Below are 14,212 nucleotides of genomic sequence, written 5' to 3'. Positions count from 1 at the left end.
AGGGTAACTGCTTGTGTCAGTTACCTGATGTGGAATAGAGTTCCATGTAGTCATGGCTCTATGTAGTACTGTGGAATAGAGTTCCATGTAGTCATGGCTCTATGTAGTACTGTGGAATAGAGTTCCATGTAGTCATGGCTCTATGTAGTACTGTGGAATAGAGTTCCATGTAGTCATGGCTCTATGTAGTACTGTGGAATAGAGTTCCATGTAGTCATGGCTCTATGTAGTACTGTGGAATAGAGTTCCATGTAGTCATGGCTCTATGTAGTACTGTGGAATAGAGTTCCATGTAGTCATGGCTCTATGTAGTACTGTGGAATAGAGTTCCATGTAGTCATGGCTCTATGTAGTACTGTGGAATAGAGTTCCATGTCGTCATGGCTCTATGTAGTACTCTGGAATAGAGTTCCATGTAGTCATGGCTCTATGTAGTACTGTGGAATAGAGTTCCATGTAGTCATGGCTCTATGTAGTACTGTGGAATAGAGTTCCTTGTAGTCATGGCTCTATGTAGTACTGTGGAATAGAGTTCCATGTAGTCATAGCTCTATGTAGTACTGTGGAATAGAGTTCCATGTAGTCATGGCTCTATGTAGTACTGTGGAATAGAGTTCCTTGTAGTCATGGCTCTATGTAGTACTGTGGAATAGAGTTCCATGTAGTCATGGCTCTATGTAGTACTGGGAATAGAGTTCCATGTAGTCATGGCTCTATGTAGTACTGTGGAATAGAGTTCCATGTAGTCATGGCTCTATGTAGTACTGTGGAATAGAGTTCCATGTAGTCATGGCTCTATGTAGTACTGTGGAATAGAGTTCCATGTAGTCATGGCTCTATGTAGTAGTGTGGAATAGAGTTCCTTGTAGTCATGGCTCTATGTAGTACTGTGGAATAGAGTTCCATGTAGTCATAGCTCTATGTAGTACTGTGGAATAGAGTTTGTATAGTGTTGAGTCATCTGCATACATAGAAACTCTGGCTTTACTCAAAGTCAGTGGCATGTCGTTAATAAAAATTGAAAAAGCAAGGTGCCTAAACAGCTACTTTGGGGAATTCCTTATTCGACCTGGATTATGTTGGAGAGGATTCCACGCTAGCGTCCCACCTCGACTACAGCCAGTGAAATTGCAGGGTGCCAAATTCAAAACAACAGAAATCCCATAATTAAAATTCCTCAAACATATACAAGTATTATACACCATTTTAAAGATAAACCTCTTGTAAATTCAGCCACAGTGTCCAATTTCAAATAGGCTTTACGGCGAAAGCACACCATGCGATTATGTTACTACAGCACCGCACCTAGTCACAGAACCATACAGCCATTTTCCGGCCAAGGAGAGGGCTCAGAAATAGCGGTTAATCACTAACCTTTGATCTTCATCAGATGGCACTCACAGGACTTCATGTTACACAATAAATGTCTGTTTTGTTTGATAACGTTAATCTTTATGTCCAAAAACCTAATTTGAAATTGGTGTGTTATGTTCAGAAATGCATTTTCTCAAACAAACATCCAGTGAAAGTGCAGAGAGCCAAAATCAATTTACAGAAATAATCATCATAAACATTGATAAAAGATACACGTGTTAAATATACAATAAAGATAAACTTCTCAACTTCTCTAGGGTAGGGGGCAGCATTTGGAATTTTGGATGAAAAGCATGCCGAAATTAAACGGCCTGCTACTCGGGCCCAGAAGATATGATATGCATATACTGGTAGATGTGGATAGAAAACACTCTAAAGTTTCCAAAACTTTTAAAATAGTGTCTGTGAGTATAACATAACTGATTTGGCAGGCGAAAACATGAGAAAAATCCATTCAGGAATTATTTTTATTTTTAATTTTTTTCTATTCAATGCCATTACAGTATCCATTGATTTATGACTCAAATTGCAGTTCCTATGCCTTCCACTAGATGTCAACAGTCTTTAGAAATTATTTCAGGCTTGTTTTCTGAAAAATGAGTGAGTAAGACCAGTCTGAATGAGTGGACCCTGACGTGTCACAGAGCTTTTTTTTATCCGCAATCCCGAGAGAGTGCCTTTCTTGTTTACCTTTTATATTGAAGACGTTATTGTCCGCTTGAAATATTATAGATCATTTAGGCTAACAACAACCTGAGGATTGAATATTAACATATTTTGACATCTTTCTATGAACTTTACGGATACAATTTGGATTTTTTTGTCTGCCTGTTTTGACTGCGTTTGAGCCTGTGGATTACTGAAGGAAACACGGTTTTGGGATATAAAGAGACTTTATCGAACGAAAGGAACATTTATTGAGTAAATTAATGTCTTCTGAGTGCCACCATATGAAGATCATCAAAGGTAAGGGATTCATTTTATCTCTATTTCTGAGTTGTGTAACTTCTGTTTGGCTGGTTACTGTTTGTAATGATTTGTCTGCTTTGTAATGATTTGTCTGATTTGTCTGCTGGGGTTTGTTCTCAAATAACCGTAAGGTATGCTTTCGCCGTAAAGCATTTTAAAAATCTGACACCGTGATTGGATTTACAAGAAGTTAATCTTTAAACCTATGTAAAATATGTTTTGTTTTCTGAATTTTTATAATGATTATTTCTGTATTTAAATTTAGAGCTCTGCAATATCACTGGATGTTGGCCAGGTGGGACACTAGCGTCCCAAAAACCCTAGAGAGATTAATGCAACCGGTGTGTCAGATTTCAAAAAGGCTTTACAGCGAAAGCACACTTTGCGATTATGTTAGGTCAGCGCCGAGACACAGAAACCCATACAGCCATTTTCCAACCAAGGAGAGGTGTCACAAAAGTCAGAAATAGCATTAAAATCAATCACTTACCTTTGATGATCTTCATCTGGTGGCACTCCCAGGTCTCCATGTTGGACAACAAATGTTAGTTTTGTTCGATAAAGTTCTCTTTATGTCCAAATACCTCCTTTTTGTTGGTGCTTTTAGTTCAGAAATCCAAAGGCACAGTGCGCGCTCTCAACACCAACACGAAAAGTAAAAAAAGTACAATAAAAGTATGTAGAAACATGACAAACGATGTTTAAAATCAATCCTCAGGTTGTTTTTGTCATAAATAATCAATAATATTTAAACCGGACAAAAGCTTCGTAAAAGTAAAGGTAAAGAAGAAATGCTCGCTCCGTATCACGCGCTTGGTTCATGTCTGGAAATTTCCACTGTCCTCTCATTGAAAGCGGTGTATCTCCCTCAGTTTTCAGAGTAAAAGTCTTAAACAATGCCTAAAGACTGGTCACATGTAGCCATAGAGATCTTGAACTGTGTCCTAAGTCTTTGTATGGTGGATAGGCTTTCAATGAAAAAACATCCTTTCAAAATAATAGTACTTCCTGGTTGGATTTTCCTCTGGTTTTTGCCTGTCATATCAGTGCTGTTATACTCACAGACATTATTTTAAGTTTTGGAAAATTTAGAGTGTTTTCTATCCAAATCTACTAATTATATGCATATCCTAGCTTATGGACCTGAGTAGCAAGCAGTTTAATTTGGGCATGCTTTTCATCCAAAATTCCAAATGCTGCCCCCTACCCTAGTGAAGTTAAAGAACACCCTCTGTGTTCTGTTAGACAGCTAACTCTTTATCCACATTATAGCAGGGGGTGTAAAGCCAGAACACGTGTTTTTTCAGCAGCAGACTATGATCGATAATGTCAAAAGCTGCACTGAAGTCGAACAAGACTTGACGTGGTTGATGTGGTTGGACGTATTGATCCGGTTGATGTGGTTGGACGTATTGACGTGGTTGATGTGGTTGGACGTATTGATCCGGTTGATGTGGTTGGACGTATTGACGTGGTTGATGTGGTTGGACGTATTGACGTGGTTGATGTGGTTGGACGTATTGATCCGGTTGATGTGGTTGGACGTATTGACGTGGTTGATGTGGTTGGACGTATTGATGCGGTTGTGGGCAGAATGATGTGAGTATCTGAAGTACTGTGGTAGTAGATGGTCTGTCTACTTGTCTATGTATTCTAGGATCTGGACCATACTATTCAGGAGGAGGAAGGGGATGGACCATACTATTCAGGAGGAGGAAGGGGAAGGACCCTACTATTCAGGAGGAGGAAGGGGAAGGACCGTACTATTCAGGAAGGGGAAGGGGAAGGACCGTACTATTCAGGAGGAGGAAGGGGAAGGACCATACTATTCAGGAAGGGGAAGGACCATACTATTCAGGAAGGGGAAGGACCATACTATTCAGGAGGAGGAAGGGGAAGGACCCTACTATTCAGGAGGAGGAAGGGGAAGGACCGTACTATTCAGGAAGGGGAAGGGGAAGGACCGTACTATTCAGGAGGAGGAAGGGGAAGGACCATACTATTCAGGAAGGGGAAGGACCATACTATTCAGGAAGGGGAAGGGGAAGGACCGTACTATTCAGGAGGAGGAAGGGGAAGGACCGTACTATTCAGGAGGAGGAAGGGGAAGGACCGTACTATTCAGGAGGAGGAAGGACCGTACTATTCAGGAGGAGGAAGGGGAAGGACCGTACTATTCAGGAAGGGGAAGGGGAAGGACCATACTATTCAGGAAGGGGAAGGACCATACTATTCAGGAAGGGGAAGGGGAAGGACCGTACTATTCAGGAGGAGGAAGGGGAAGGACCGTACTATTCAGGAGGAGGAAGGACCGTACTATTCAGGAGGAGGAAGGGGAAGGACCGTACTATTCAGGAGGAGGAAGGGGAAGGACCATACTATTCAGGAAGGGGAAGGGGAAGGACCGTACTATTCAGGAGGAGGAAGGGGAAGGACCGTATACTATTCAGGAAGGGGAAGGACCGTACTATTCAGGAGGAGGAAGGGGAAGGACCATACTATTCAGGAGGAGGAAGGGGAAGGACCATACTATTCAGGAGGAGGAAGGACCATACTATTCAGGAGGAGGAAGGGGAAGGACCATACTATTCAGGAGGAGGAAGGACCATACTATTCCATAGGAGGAAGGGGAAGGACCATACTATAGCTTGAAGCTATGATTACGCTCCCGGATACGGGATTGCTCGACGCTAGAGGTTAAAAAGATGAGAGAGGACTGTAATAGGTACACTTCAACTATGACAGACAAAATGAGAAAAAAATCCAGAAAATCACATTGTAGGATTTTTAATGAATTTATTTGAAATTATGCCGGATAATAAGTATTTTGTCAATAACAAAAGTTTATCTCAATACTTTGTTATATACCCTTTGTTGGCAATGAGAGGTCAAACGTTTTGAGAGGTCAAAGTCTTCACAAGGTTTTCACACACTGTTGCTGGTATTTTGGCCCATTCCTCCATGCAGATCTCCTTTAGAGCAGTGCTGTTTTGGGGCTGTTGTTGGGCAACACAGACTTTCATCTCCCTCCAAAGATGTTCTATGGGGTTGAGATCTGGATACTGGCTAGGCCACTCCAGGACCTAGAAATGCTTCTTACGAAGCCACTCCTTCGTTTCCCGGGCGGTGTGTTTGGGATCATTGTCATGCTGAAAGACCCAGCCACGTTTCATCTTGAATGCCCTTACTGGTGGTAGGCTTTGTTACTTTGGTCCCAGCTCTCTGCAGGTCATTCACTAGGTCCCCCGTGTGGTTCTGGGATTTTTGCTCACCGGTCTTGTGATTATTTTGACCCCACGGGGTGAGATCTTGTGTGGAACCCCAGATCGAGGGAGATTATCAGTGGTCTTGTATGTCTTCCATTTCCTAATAATTGCTCCCACAGTTGATTTCTTCAAACCAACCTGCTTACCTATTGCAGATTCAGTCTTCCCAGTCCGTTGCAGGTCTACAATTTTGTTTCTGGTGTCCTTTGACAGCTCTTTGGTCTTGGCCATAGCGGAGTTTGGAGTATGACTGTTTGAGGTTGTTGACAGGTGTATTTTATACTGATAACAAGTTCAAACAGGTGCCATTAATACAGGTAACGAGTGGAGGACAGAGGAGCCTCTTATAGAAGAAGTAACAGGTCTGTGAGAGCCAGAAATCTTGCTTGCTTACTTATTTTCCACCATAATTTGCAAATAAATTCATAAAAAATCCTACATTGTGATTTTCTGGATTTTTTTTCTCATTTCTGCTGACATAGTTGAAGTGTACCTATGATGAAAATTACAGGCCTCTCATCTTTTTAAGTGGGAGAACTTGCACAATTGGTGGCTGACTTTTTTGCCCCACTGTATGTGTCTTACGCATTTAACCCAATCCCTCTGAATCAGAGGGGGGGGCTGCCTTAATCAACATCCACGTCTTCAACGCCCTGGGGAACAGTGGGTTAACAGCCTTGTTCAGGGGCAGAACCTCAAATTTTTAAATTGTCAGCTCGGGGATTAGATCCAGCAACCAACCAGAGCCTTACACCCATCGAGCCTTTCCCAGAGATGGATTGATTGGTTTCAACAGAGAGACGATGAGCAAAGACATCTACACGTAAATGCATTGCTTTTCTTACCCAAAACGTGCGGTGTCTCATGTAAGTGTGTATGTGTATTCTGTGTTATTATTTAGTTAGTAAATAAATAATTAAATGACATTTCTGTAGAACTGAATCATCAGAAAAGGCTGGGGTTCAAGAAGTCTGTGACGTTCAGAATGAGACTGATATGAGGTAATGATTTAATAAATGACTTGTCGATATGTCTTATATCATCTTGAGATGAGTTAGTAACTCATTAAACAACTTCTTCCGTGGTGCCCCAAATTCCCTGCTATATCTCTCTGTCTCCCTCCCTTCTCTCTCTTTCTCTCTGCCTCACTGGATGTTGCTTAAATATCTCTAACCCTCCCAGCTCAAATATCACTGGGCAGGACATCCAGTCCAGGGGGAGGGAGGGAAGTAAGAGAAATACCAGAAAGTCACAGAGCGGAATCCAGTCAATTTCTTAGTATTATTATTATAGTGTTATCACCAGGGCTCTGGAGTGGGGCACTATACAGGGACTAGAGTGGTCCACAGTGGGGCACTATACAGGGACTAGAGTGGTCCACAGTGGGGCACTATACAGGGACTAGAGTGGTCCACAGTGGGGCACTATACAGGGACTAGAGTGGTCCACAGTGGGGCACTATACAGGGACTAGAGTGGTCCACAGTGGGGCACTATACAGGGACTAGAGTGGTCCACAGTGGGGCACTATACAGGGACTAGAGTGGTCCACAGTGGGGCACTATACAGGGACTAGAGTGGTCCACAGTGGGGCACTATACAGGGACTAGAGTGGTCCACAGTGGGGCACTATACAGGGACTAGAGTGGTCCACAGTGGGGCACTATACAGGGACTAGAGTGGTCCACAGTGGGGCACTATACAGGGACTAGAGTGGTCCACAGTGGGGCACTATACAGGGACTAGATACAGTGGTCCACAGTGGGGCACTATACAGGGACTAGAGTGGTCCACAGTGGGGCACTATACAGGGACTAGAGTGGTCCACAGTGGGGCACTATACGGGACTAGAGTGGTCCACAGTGGGGCACTATACACAGGGACTAGAGTGGTCCACAGTGGGGCACTATACGGGGACTAGAGTGGTCCACAGTGGGGCACTATCCACAGTGGGACTAGAGTGGTCCACAGTGGGGCACTATACAGGGACTAGAGTGGTCCACAGTGGGGCACTATACAGGGACTAGAGTGGTCCACAGTGGGGCACTCCATGGGGCACTATACAGGGACTAGAGTGGTCCACAGTGGGGCACTATACAGGGACTAGAGTGGTCCACAGTGGGGCACTATACAGGGACTAGAGTGGTCCACAGTGGGGCACCATACAGGGACTAGAGTGGTCCACAGTGGGGCACCATACAGGGACTAGAGTGGTCCACAGTGGGGCACCATACAGGGACTAGAGTGGTCCACAGTGGGGCACCATACAGGGACTAGAGTGGTCCACAGTGGGGCACCATACAGGGACTAGAGTGGTCCACAGTGGGGCACCATACAGGGACTAGAGTGGTCCACAGTGGGGCACCATACAGGGACTAGAGTGGTCCACAGTGGGGCACCATACAGGGACTAGAGTGGTCCACAGTGGGGCACCATACAGGGACTAGAGTGGTCCACAGTGGGGCACCATACAGGGACTAGAGTGGTCCACAGTGGGGCACCATACAGGGACTAGAGTGGTCCACAGTGGGGCACCATACAGGGACTAGAGTGGTCCACAGTGGGGCACCATACAGGGACTAGAGTGGTCCACAGTGGGGCACCATACAGGGACTAGAGTGGTCCACAGTGGGGCACCATACAGGGACTAGAGTGGTCCACAGTGGGGCACTATACAGGGACTAGAGTGGTCCACAGTGGGGCACTATACAGGGACTAGAGTGGTCCACAGTGGGGCACTATACAGGGACTAGAGTGGTCCACAGTGGGGCACTATACAGGGACTAGAGTGGTCCACAGTGGGGCACTATACAGGGACTAGAGTGGTCCACAGTGGGGCACTATACAGGGACTAGAGTGGTCCACAGTGGAGCACTATACAGGGACTAGAGTGGTCCACAGTGGGGCACTATACAGGGACTAGAGTGGTCCACAGTGGGGCACTATACAGGGACTAGAGTGGTCCACAGTGGGGCACTATACAGGGACTAGAGTGGTCCACAGTGGGGCACTATACAGGGACTAGAGTGGTCCACAGTGGGGCACTATACAGGGACTAGAGTGGTCCACAGTGGGGCACTATACAGGGACTAGAGTGGTCCACAGTGGGGCACTATACAGGGACTAGAGTGGTCCACAGTGGGGCACTATACAGGGACTAGAGTGGTCCACAGTGGGGCACTATACAGGGACTAGAGTGGTCCACAGTGGGGCACTATACAGGGACTAGAGTGGTCCACAGTGGGGCACTATACAGGGACTAGAGTGGTCCACAGTGGGGCACTATACAGGGACTAGAGTGGTCCACAGTGGGGCACTATACAGGGACTAGAGTGGTCCACAGTGGGGCACTATACAGGGACTAGAGTGGTCCACAGTGGGGCACTATACAGGGACTAGAGTGGTCCACAGTGGGGCACTATACAGGGACTAGAGTGGTCCACAGTGGGGCACTATACAGGGACTAGAGTGGTCCACAGTGGGGCACTATACAGGGACTAGAGTGGTCCACAGTGGGGCACCATACAGGGACTAGAGTGGTCCACAGTGGGGCACCATACAGGGACTAGAGTGGTCCACAGTGGGGCACCATACAGGGACTAGAGTGGTCCACAGTGGGGCACCATACAGGGACTAGAGTGGTCCACAGTGGGGCACCATACAGGGACTAGAGTGGTCCACAGTGGGGCACCATACAGGGACTAGAGTGGTCCACAGTGGGGCACCATACAGGGACTAGAGTGGTCCACAGTGGGGCACCATACAGGGACTAGAGTGGTCCACAGTGGGGCACCATACAGGGACTAGAGTGGTCCACAGTGGGGCACTATACAGGGACTAGAGTGGTCCACAGTGGGGCACTATACAGGGACTAGAGTGGTCCACAGTGGGGCACTATACAGGGACTAGAGTGGTCCACAGTGGGGCACTATACGGGACTAGAGTGGTCCACAGTGGGGCACTATACGGGACTAGAGTGGTCCACAGTGGGGCACTATACGGGGACTAGAGTGGTCCACAGTGGGGCACTATACGGGGACTAGAGTGGTCCACAGTGGGGCACTATACGGGGACTAGAGTGGTCCACAGTGGGGCACTATACGGGGACTAGAGTGGTCCACAGTGGGGCACTATACGGGGACTAGAGTGGTCCACAGTGGGGCACTATACGGGGACTAGAGTGGTCCACAGTGGGGCACTATACGTGGACTAGAGTGGTCCACAGTGGGGCACTATACGGGGACTAGAGTGGTCCACAGTGGGGCACTATACGGGGACTAGAGTGGTCCACAGTGGGGCACTATACAGGGACTAGAGTGGTCCACAGTGGGGCACTATACGGGACTAGAGTGGTCCACAGTGGGGCACTATACGGGGACTAGAGTGGTCCACAGTGGGGCACTATACAGGGACTAGAGTGGTCCACAGTGGGGCACTATACAGGGACTAGAGTGGTCCACAGTGGGGCACTTTACAGGGACTAGAGTGGTCCACAGTGGGGCACTTTACAGGGACTAGAGTGGTCCACAGTGGGGCACCATACAGGGACTAGAGTGGTCCACAGTGGGGCACCATACAGGGACTAGAGTGGTCCACAGTGGGGCACCATACAGGGACTAGAGTGGTCCACAGTGGGGCACCATACAGGGACTAGAGTGGTCCACAGTGGGGCACCATACAGGGACTAGAGTGGTCCACAGTGGGGCACCATACAGGGACTAGAGTGGTCCACAGTGGGGCACCATACAGGGACTAGAGTGGTCCACAGTGGGGCACCATACAGGGACTAGAGTGGTCCACAGTGGGGCACCATACAGGGACTAGAGTGGTCCACAGTGGGGCACCATACAGGGACTAGAGTGGTCCACAGTGGGGCACCATACAGGGACTAGAGTGGTCCACAGTGGGGCACCATACAGGGACTAGAGTGGTCCACAGTGGGGCACCATACAGGGACTAGAGTGGTCCACAGTGGGGCACCATACAGGGACTAGAGTGGTCCACAGTGGGGCACCATACAGGGACTAGAGTGGTCCACAGTGGGGCACCATACAGGGACTAGAGTGGTCCACAGTGGGGCACTATACAGGGACTAGAGTGATCCACAGTGGGGCACTATACAGGGACTAGAGTGGTCCACAGTGGGCACTATACAGGGACTAGAGTGGTCCACAGTGGGGCACTATACAGGGACTAGAGAGGGTCCACAGTGGGGCACTATACAGGGACTAGAGTGGTCCACAGTGGGGCACTATACAGGGACTAGAGTGGTCCACAGTGGGGCACTATACAGGGACTAGAGTGGTCCACAGTGGGGCACTATACAGGGACTAGAGTGGTCCACAGTGGGGCACTATACAGGGACTAGAGTGGTCCACAGTGGGGCACTATACAGGGACTAGAGTGGTCCACAGTGGGGCACTATACAGGGACTAGAGTGGTCCACAGTGGGGCACTATACAGGGACTAGAGTGGTCCACAGTGGGGCACCATACAGGGACTAGAGTGGTCCACAGTGGGGCACCATACAGGGACTAGAGTGGTCCACAGTGGGGCACCATACAGGGACTAGACTGGTCCACAGTTGGGGCACCATACAGGGACTAGAGTGGTCCACAGTGGGGCACCATACAGGGACTAGAGTGGTCCACAGTGGGGCACCATACAGGGACTAGAGTGGTCCACAGTGGGGCACCATACAGGGGCTAGAGTGGTCCACAGTGGGGCACCATACAGGGACTAGAGTGGTCCACAGTGGGGCACCATACAGGGACTAGAGTGGTCCACAGTGGGGCACTATACAGGGACTAGAGTGGTCCACAGTGGGGCACTATACAGGGACTAGAGTGGTCCACAGTGGGGCACTATACAGGGACTAGAGTGGTCCACAGTGGGGCACTATACAGGGACTAGAGTGGTCCACAGTGGGGCACTATACAGGGACTAGAGTGGTCCACAGTGGGGCACTATACAGGGACTAGAGTGGTCCACAGTAGTGCACTACTTTGGACCACTCTAGTCCCTGTTTAGTGCACTACTTTGGACCACCCTAGTCCCTGTATAGTACACTACTTTGGACCACTCTAGTCCCTGTTTAGTGCACTACTTTGGACCACCCTATTCCCTGTATACTGCACTACTTTGGACCACCCTAGTTCCTGTATAGTGCACTACTTTGGACCACCCTAGTCCCTGTATAGTACACTACTTTGGACCACCATAGTCCCTGTTTAGTGCACTACTTTGGACCACTCTAGTCCCTGTTTAGTGCACTATGTAGGGATATACTGCCATTTTGGGACGTAACTCTCACTAACTGGGGTGTCTCCGTTTTGACCTCCTCGGGGAGGAGATGGGGGGTAATATTTTAGATTCTCAATTCGCCATGGTTTCTCTGTTTCTGGTGGACTGTTACAGGATGGACGACGTAGCTTTTGAACAACACAGTCGAGCTATTAAGTAGATTATGTTAATGTCGTCTGGTGCCCCGGTACTGGTTGGTCTCTGTCACTCCACAAAGTACATAGGGCATGCCAGAGAAAACACACGTGTGTGTGTGTGTGTGTGTGTGTGTGTGTGTGTGTGTGTGTGTGTGTGTGTGTGTGTGTGTGTGTGTGTGTGTGTGTGTGTGTGTGTGTGTGTGTGTGTGTGTGTGTGTGTGTGTGTGTGGTCAAACATAAATGTACATACACAGTACCAGTTGAAAGTTTGGACACACCCACTCATTCAAGGGTTTTTCTTTTCACCATTTTCTACAGTGTAGGATAATAGTGAAGACATCAACACATATGGAATCATGTAGTAACCCCAAAAAAACAAGTGTTAAACAAATTCTGATTCTTCAAAGTAGCCACCCTTTGCCTTGATGACAGCTTTGCACACAATTGTCATTCTCTCAACCAACTTCATGAGGTAATCACCTGGAATGCATTTAAATTAACAGGCGTGCCTTGTTAAATAGTGGCATTTCTTTCCTCCTTAGTGCATTTGAGCCAAGATAGCGGTGGTATACAGAAGATAGCCCTATTTGGTAAAAGACCAAGCAATATTATGGCAAGAACATCTCAAATAAGCAAAGAGAAACGACAGTCCATCATTACTTTAAATGCAAAAAAATAAGTTATTTTTATTATAGGCTATGAAATATTCTCCACAGCAGCTAACTTTGTTAGTAGGTTTACAGATTTGATTTTTCAAGTCATCCACCCAACCATGTTTAATTGATTTATTTAACAAGAAAGGCAAACATAGACTAAACAAAATATAAACACAACATGTAAAGTGTTTCATGAGATGAAATAAAAGATCCCAGAAATTGTCCATACGGACAAAAAGCTAATTTCTCTAAAATGTTGTGCACAGATTTAGTTTACTCTGTTAGTGAGAATTTCTGCTTTGCCAAGATAATCCATTCACCTGAGGTGTGGCTTATCAAGCTGTGCTGGGGACAACAAAATGCCACTCTAAAATGTGCTGTTTTGTCACACAACCCAATGCCACGGATGTCTCAAATTTTGAGGGAGCGTTCAATTGGCATGCTGACTGCAGGAATGTCCACCAGAGCTATTGCCAGAGAATTGAATGTTAATTTCTCTACCATAAGCCACCTCCAATGTCATTTTAAGAGAATTTGCTAGCACATCCAACCGGCCTCACAACCACAGACCACGTGTAACCACTCCAGCCCAGGACCTCCACATCTGGCTTCTTCACCTGCGGGATCTTCGGAGACCAGCCACCCGGACAGCTGATGAAACTGAGGAATATTTATGTCTCCAAAAAAGCACCTTTGTGGGCTAACACTCTTTCTGATTGGCTACCGATGGCTCCCAAGTGGGTGGACCCACCTATGACCGCGCCCCTGCCCAGTCATGTGAAATCCATAGATAAAGGCCTCATTTATTTCAATTGAATGATTTCCTTAGATGAACTGTAACTCAGTAAAATCATTTAAATTGTTCTATTTTGCATTTAATTTAGTTCAGTATACATTGTAGAAACGTGTAGATGTATGTATGTATGTATGAATATATAGTGCATTCGGAAAGTATTCAGACCCTTTGACTTAAAAAAAAAATGTTGTTACATTACAGCCTTATTCTTTAAGGAATTACATTTTTTAAAAATCGTCATCAATACCCCATGAAGACACAGCGAAAACAGGTTTTTACAACTGTTTGCAAATGTATTAAAACAACAAAAAAACAGCAATACCTTATTTACATAAGTATTCAGACCCTTTTCTACGAGACTCAAAATTGAGCACAGTTGCATCCTGTTTCCATTGATTAATTCTTAAATGATCCATCAATATACTTCAACTTCCAAGAGCTGACCAAGAACCCTCCACTCTGACAGATCTCCAGAGTTCCTCTATGGAGACAGGAGAACCTTCAAGAAGGACAACAATCTCTGCAGCACAGGTAGCTACAAGGGTTTCACCCTGTCATATACAGGTAGCTATGAGGGTTTCACCCAGTCATATACAGGTAGCCACGAGGGTTTCACCCTGTCATATACCATGTTGAAATGAGGGTTTCACCCTGTCATATACAGGTAATTACGAGGGTTTCACCCTGTCATATATAGCAAATTACCAGGGTC

The sequence above is a fragment of the Oncorhynchus masou genome, chromosome 13, assembly GCF_036934945.1.
Source record: "Oncorhynchus masou masou isolate Uvic2021 chromosome 13, UVic_Omas_1.1, whole genome shotgun sequence".
NCBI lineage: Eukaryota > Metazoa > Chordata > Actinopteri > Salmoniformes > Salmonidae > Oncorhynchus > Oncorhynchus masou.
The sequence above is the reverse complement of the archived record's forward strand: the minus strand, read 5'-3'. Positions refer to the sequence as shown.